We start from the raw sequence: 7,518 nt of genomic DNA on the forward strand, positions 1-7,518 counted from the left end.
CAAATCTCGGGACGAGATTCTTTTGAGTGGGGGTGAGTTGTCACACCCTAGCTAGTCATGCATTAGAGTGTTGCATCATGTTTACTCTTTCATCAGAAACTTGAAATGGGGATGACAGAACCCCCAGTCCCCTCTGAAACCAACTAGGGTTACTAAAATAATTTTCAATGAACCTGAAATGCCCTTCTAAAATGCCCATCATTTTTGTCTTGGTTCAGAACCTCTGCCAAAAGTGGTGCACATTTTCCTAGGCCATCCTAGGGTTTTTGAATTAAATCATAAATATTTGAATTTGGGCATTTAAAATTATATAAAATATTTAAATGCTCAAATATCTCCAAACTAAAATGTTTCATGTTGGAAATAATCCAACTATGGGCTAGGAATAGTTTGGTGATTTTTGAAGTTGTCTAGGTATTTTATTAAATTCAACAAAATTGCAAATATATTAAATAAAAACAGAAACAGAAAAAAAGGGGAAAACTTACCTGGCGCCACCGCAGGCCCACCAGCCAGCCCACCTGGCCGGCCCAGCCCGGCCACCGCTCCAGCGAGCTGCTTGGCTCGCCAGGCAGGCAGCCAAGGTGCTCGGCGGCGGCACCGTAGCTCGCCACGCAGCTGCACGCCGCCCTGCCTCCCCCTCTCGCCGCCCTGATGGCCTGGACGAGCTCCACGTCGCGCCCCGACCCTCCTGGACACCTCCATTCGCCCCCAGTTCATCTCCCTCGCGCTCCCACGCCATGGCCGACGCCACCGTCGCCGCACCTCCGCCGTAGCCGTGCTCCCCTTCGTCTCCACGCCGCGCCACCGTGTCCAGAAGCTCCTCCGTCCTCCACTTCTTCGAGCTAGTCGAGCCCCGAGCGCTCGCGTGCCCCGAAGCCGCCGCACCAACCTCGCCCGAACCGCCATCGCCGGAGATCCCCTTCGCCGTCGCCGCCGCAGCAGCTCGTCCCCGACCACGCCGTCCTCTCCATCAAGACCGCAGTGAGCTGGGCTAACTTCCCTTCCTCTCTTTCTCTCTCTCGTGCACCACAGCGAGCACACCAAGCTCACCCGCACGCGCCGTCGCGGACCTCGTCGCCGACGTGCTTCCGGCCACACTCCGGCCACAAGATGGTGTCCATCTTACTCACCGAGTCCCACAACACCTAGCTAGCCACTCCACGAGCCTCACCGACCCCTCTAGCGCCAAGTTCATCTTCGACCGAACCCCGGTGGCCGCCAAAGTCGTCGCCGGCGCCAACTCCGGCCACCCCGACCCCAACGGACTCCGCCAAGAGCTGCGGTTTGTCCTCAGCTCCACTCCGGTGGTCTCCGCGGCCCATTTGGTGGCCGAAATGGCCAAAACCACTCCCGCCGCCGTGTCGGGCTCGCCGGCGGCTAAACGCCGGCGTCGCTGGCTTTGACTTTGACCACGGGTGGGCCCTGGTTGACTCCCCTGAGTCAATGACAGGTGGGGCCCAGCCCTGTTAATTATACAGGATTAGTTTTAATTAAATCTTAATTAAAATAACCACCCTGACATGCGGGACCCACTGTCAGGTTTGACCCAGACCTGTTCCGTTGACCTGCTGACGTCACACTGACGTCAGGCTGACGCAGTAATTGATTTTCTGGATTTAATTTAAATCAGGAAATTCCAGAATATTATTTAAACTTCAAAAATTCATAACTTTTATTCTGTAACTCCAAATTGGACAAATTATATATGAAAAATGATCAGAAAAATCCAATCTATCCATCTGTACTATTTTCATGCATGATCAAACAAGTTAAATTGATGTTTTAAGCAGAACAAGGAAAAGCACTTTAAAAGGCCATATTTGAATTTGAAATTTGAATCCTTGATTCAAATTTGTTCAAACCCTTCTGGTTTTAGTTGCATTAGCCCAATACACTCATTTTGCCATGTCTCATGCATGCATCATATTGTTGCATACTGTTTGGTAATGTTTGTGAATCGGTGCTCTCTGCGGCAGGTTCTGTCCCCGAAGAGTACCCTGATTACCCTAGCGAAGAACCGTATCAGGGCATCGAACCATCAGGCAAGCAACCAACCATTTGATCATATCGATACAATCCCATGTTCTCGCTCCTGCTCTCTTTTACTGCATTAAGACAACGCGATTCAAACTGCTGTGTGCTACGGTAGTTGAACCTATTTCCTCTGCATGACCTGTCATTGCCACAGTAACTAGATGAAACCCACTAGCATGTGTAGGAGTTGCTTGAGCCATATGTATGTGTTGTTCCTACCTTGCTATGCCTGCTATGCTTAGAGTCGTGTCAGGTCTGGTTCATCGGGGTGATGGGCTGGAGTGAAATGATTATGTCGGTAATGAGAGTGGTGTGGTGAACACGATTTGGTAAAGGTATCGATGAGAGGCCATGTAGGAGTACATGGTGGGTTGTTTCAGTGAAGCCGACCTTAAGCACTGAGATCTGTATGTGTGATTTAAGAATCAGCTACTACCATGCATTGGGCCCGAAACCAATGGACCCTCTCGGCTTCTTATTCACCCTAGTTCTCCGTCCAGGAGTTGCAAGTAGTTTCTGGTGTTTGTAGCCTACTGGAGGCCGTGGACAGCGCTGACCGTAGGGGTGGGCTGTGATGCGGTAGGTACGTGGCCGGGTGTACCGAATACCCGTTAGGTATCTCGGGAACCCTGTTCACATCGTTCGGGGCCGTATGGGAAACCTCGGCCGGACTCCCTGCGGATGGAACCTGAATAGGCGATAAACCTGGACTGGAGGCTTAGGTGATTAGGTAGGTCGTGGCCGACACCCACGTTGGGCTTCCGCTTGAAGGTTGCCGAGTACATGTCGTGTAAACGGCGATAAGTGGTGAGGGTGTGTATGAAGGAGTACACCCCTGCAGGGTTAACATGATCTATTCGAATAGCCGCGTCCGCGGTAAAGGACTACTTGGTTGCCTATACAGTTCATAGACAAGTAAATGGAAACTACTAAAAGCCTCAAGATAAGAGTGAGTGCCGAGGATGGCTCTTCCATAGGAAGACGGAGGTGGATCCTCGGTGGTGTATTGAAGTGGTGAGTAGTGGACTCGTGTGCGCAAAACCATTTCAAGTTGGAGTATCGTAGGATAGCCTAGCCAAGAGTCAAAGCTGGCTTGCTGCAATAACTCCACTAACCCTTCTTGATAATATGCATGTATGTAGGATCTGATGTAAGTCTTGCTGAGTACCTTTGTACTCATGTTGCTATAATCTACATTTTTACAGAAGACGCTGCAACCCCTTCTGATGGGTTCTATGTAGACGTTGACATCAACGAGTAGGCTAAAGGCCCAGGTGGTGATCCTGAGCTTGTGAAGGACCACGTAGTATAGCTAGGCTTTCCAAGCCTCTTCTATTTTACTAGTTGTCTGTACTCAGACAAGTTACTTCCGCTGCTGGTTTGTATGACTGTATGACTTGTATGTTGGGTCGTGAGACCCGTACCTTTGTGTATGATATGTATGGCTCCCTGAGCCTTAAATAAAGTACTTGTGTCGTAGAGTCATGTTGTGATGCTTCGTTGTACTTGCACATATCGAGCATATTGTGTGTATGATTGAAATGCTTGGTATGTGTGGGATCTGACTATCTAGTTGTTTATCTTTAGTAGCCTCTCTTACCGGGAAATGTCTCCTAGTGTTACCGCTGAGCCATGGTAGCTTGCTACTGCTCTGGAACACTTAGGCTGGCCGGCATGTGTCCTTCTTCGTTCCTGTGTCTGTCCCTTCGGGGAAATGTCACGCTTTGAGTACCAGAGTCCTGTTAGCCCGCTACAGCCCGGTTTACCGGAGTCCTGCTAGCCCAGTGCTACAGCCCGGACCCACTTGCTGATGACCGACACGTTCGAAGCTGGGTCATGGATGCCTGTCCCTGTAAGTCTGTGCCACTTTGGGTTTACGACTAGTCATGTCAGCCCGGGCTCTTTATCATATGGATGCTAGCGACACTATCATATACGTGAGCCAAAAGGCGCAAACGGTCCCGGGCAAAGGTAAGGCGACACCCGTGGGGATACCGTGCGTGAGGCCGCAAAGTGATATGAGGTGTTACCGGCTAGATCGATGTGACATCGAGTCGGGGTCCTGACAGAGGCACGATCAGGCTGAGGATGGCTGCCCGCTTCACCAGTCGGCTCAATGTCTTTGCCTTCCTCTCCTTCGTCGTCTTCGCCTTCATCACTGGAGGCGATCTCCTCTGCCGAGTCTTCACCCGCTGCCGGGTCCAGCCCGAACCACTCCTCCGGCTGGGCAACGCCCTCGTCATTGATCTCAGGAGCGAAGACGTTGATGTCAGTACACACAACGATCGTCGAAGCGCGCTGAGCGATAGCCGGCCGCACCTCCTCCATCTCTTCGTCGGCCTCTAGCCGCCAGGTGCGCAGCTGGTCCAGGTTCAGCCCCGGATACCAGGCTCGGACGAACTCTAGCGCCCGCCCAGCTCCAAGCCGGGCTGCCGACGCCTTCCAGGCCTCGAAGCAGCCAACCGCAACCTCCAGCCAGTCGGCAGTCCGACTCGGGGTGCGGGGAATCGTCTCGCTTGGCCAGAGGGCGGCGAACACCTGCGCCCTGGCGCGCTGGAGGCGGCGGAGCATACGGTGAGCCGGCTACAGCCGGCCTTGGACCGCCAAGAGCTGCTCCTCGAGCGTCCGGCTTGCGTCCGGCGCGATTTCAGCCCCCGCCTGCCGGCGTGCCTCGCGATGGGCCTCGATGGATTGGGTGGCGAAGACGGAGTAGCCGGGAAAGTAGTCTGCACAGAGAACAAAAAGCAGCACAAGTCAGAACATAAATCAGGGATCAAGGGGCAAGCAGGGAGTGAAGAAGGCGGCTTACCGTCGATCAAATCCTCGATATGACTGAAGCCCTCGCTCAGCGCCTGCTTCGCTTCAGCCCAGCCCGCCGCTTCGGTCTCGAACTTGGCCTTCAGGGCGTCCTCATTGTCCTGTGCCTTCTACAGGGCCGCCTTGTGGCTCTCCTCCTGGTCGGCCAACTTCTTGACCAGGCGGTCATGCTTCAGGACCAAGGCGTTGTACTCGGCTTCCTTGGCGCGAAGGGCGGCTTGGGCCCCGCTGAGCTGCTCCCTCAAGTCGGCATTGGCTCCTACAAGCATGAAGGCAAAGGAAAAATTAATAAGGTGAAGTCGTCAAGGAAGATCCGACCCGGCTGCTCAGCAGTTGGCCCGAATCTTGGGGACTACACCCAGTGGGTGCGTTGACGCGCCCTCATGGAAGATGAACGAGACAAACACGCACTCCGGCTGCTGGTCAGGTCCTCGGTTCTCCGGCCCAGCTCATGAGCCTAGGAGTTGAAGGCGGCTACGCGGAGGTTATGATACTCCTGGAAGATTATACAGGAGGCAAGGATAAGTTAAGTCATCAAGGAAGATCCGACCCGGCTGCTCAGCAGTCGGCCCGAATCTCGGGGACTACACCCAGTGGGTGCGCTGACGCGCCCCCACGGAAGAAATCAAAAGAGCAAAATAACCAAGGCCAGAAGACTCATCCGGATGACGGCCCGCGTCGAGAGAAACTCCTGGGTGTATCGCTGCAGCGAGGCGGCCTGAGCCTGAAGCCGGTTCCGGACCTCCTAGGCCGCCGCGTTCAGCTCGCCCGTCCCCCCGCTGGGAGTCCACTCGGACGTACTGACGCTGGCCGCCTCCAGGGCCTCCAGCGTCTGGCTGGCGCCCGCTGCTCGGTGCGGTTCCGGCGCGGAGGCGCCACCACCTGCGCGCCGGCGCAATGCCGGCTGCACCTCAAGGCCGGCCCCTGCCTCCGACTCGCCCCTGGACGGCTGCTCTGGCGCCGTAGCTGATTGGCCGCTTTGGCCCGCTCCAGTCGGCGCCGTCGGCGACGCCCCCTCCACGAAGATCACGTGGTCCTCCCGCCTCTCCATCACCAGTGGGCCTTGGTCGACCTCCTCCGACAGGGGCACGGGAATGTCGGGGGCCACGGCACGGAGGGGAACAACGAGCAGCGGAGGCCGGTTGTGCGAGGCCTCCGCCTTCGTCTCCGCGGCTGCCGCCTTCGCCCGGGCCTTGGCCGCCGCGTCAGCCTGCTCCTTCGTCGCCTGGTCGGTCCTTCGCTCCGCCGCCTCCCGCTCCTCCCACGCCTCCCGCGCGTTCCGCTTCGTGGCCTCCCTAAGGTCGGCGCGGGGATCCACACGGCGGGAGCTTGAGGACCCTCCAGTCGACCCGACTACAGAGCCGCCAGGACCTCGCTCAAGTGAAAGCGGTGCCCTGTCCGGCAAGAAAAGAAAGGTTTAGAAGAGCTTCGATCGAAAAAGACAAAAAAATATACGCAAGACATTCAACGACTTACGCAGAGACCGCCTGCGGCTGCTTCACCACCTTGCGGAAGCGGGCCGCCTTCGTGGCCGCCTCATCCCGCTTGGTCGCCGCCGTGGAAGCCTTGGATTTCTTCGGCCGGCTGCCGAAGAAGGTCGATGTGGCCCGGCGCTTCTGCGCGCCGCCACGGGCAGCCGGCACGGCAGACGAGCCCGCGCCTTGATGATCAGTCGCCGGCTGGCGGTGCGGGGCGACTTCGACCTCGTCGTCGTCTGGCCAGTCTTCGAAGCCGGCCCCAAGTCCCGTGCCGCCGGCCTCGTCGCCTCCCCCCATGATGGCGTCTTCCATGGCGGCCGCTCCCAGGTCCGGATCGTCGGTGTCGTCCACCGTGCGGTCGGGGAGGAGTTGGCGCTCTACCCCCGCGGCCCCGGCTGTCGGTGGAAGAAGAGGGTTCTGCTAAAGGCAAACCAATTGATCAAAAGTCAGCTACCATGAGGCCGGCTACAAAAAGGAAGGAAGAAAGAACTTACGGCAGGCGGAGGGTAGGCGCGGGAATACGGCTCCTTGCCGTATCGGCAATCCTCGGCGAGCTTGAAATTGGAGATATAATTCACCATGTAAGACACCTTTGCATGAGGCATCTCCCTGGTGCTCAGCCGGCACGGGTCGAAGCGGCCACTCATCTGGCAGATCATGTGAGGCCAGCCTTGGAGCGGAAGAACCCGGCGCTCCACGAAGGCGGCCACCAAGTCGGCTCCGGTCAGGCCCTCCGACTGGATCATCACCCGAAGCCGGGAGACGACTGCGTTCCCGGCCTGAGACAGCGACCTGGCCCGGTAGCTCCATGAAGGTTGCCTCCCAGCCGGCGGGCCGGCTACGTAAGCTGGCGAGTTGACGTACTTGCCTTGCTAGGCGACGTTCTTCACATAAAAATAAGACTTCTGCCAAAGCTTCACTGACTGGATCGGCGGAATGGACGGGAACGGATTGTTCTCACTCGCCCGCCTCATGGCAATAAAGGCTCCGCAGGGGCGGGCACGCCCGCGACGACGGTGCCGAGCTTGCTTTGCAAGAACTCCCCCCAGAGCTCGAGCATGGGGAGAACTCCAAGAAAACCCGCGCACAAGGTGACGAAGGCCGACAGCAGCATCACCGTGTTGGGCGTGAGGTGATGCGGCTGGAGGTGGTAGAATTCGAGGAAGGCTCTAAGGAATCCGCTCGC

This window comes from Triticum dicoccoides, chromosome 3A (assembly GCF_002162155.2).
Source record: "Triticum dicoccoides isolate Atlit2015 ecotype Zavitan chromosome 3A, WEW_v2.0, whole genome shotgun sequence".
In the NCBI taxonomy this organism is placed as follows: Eukaryota; Viridiplantae; Streptophyta; class Magnoliopsida; order Poales; family Poaceae; genus Triticum; species Triticum dicoccoides.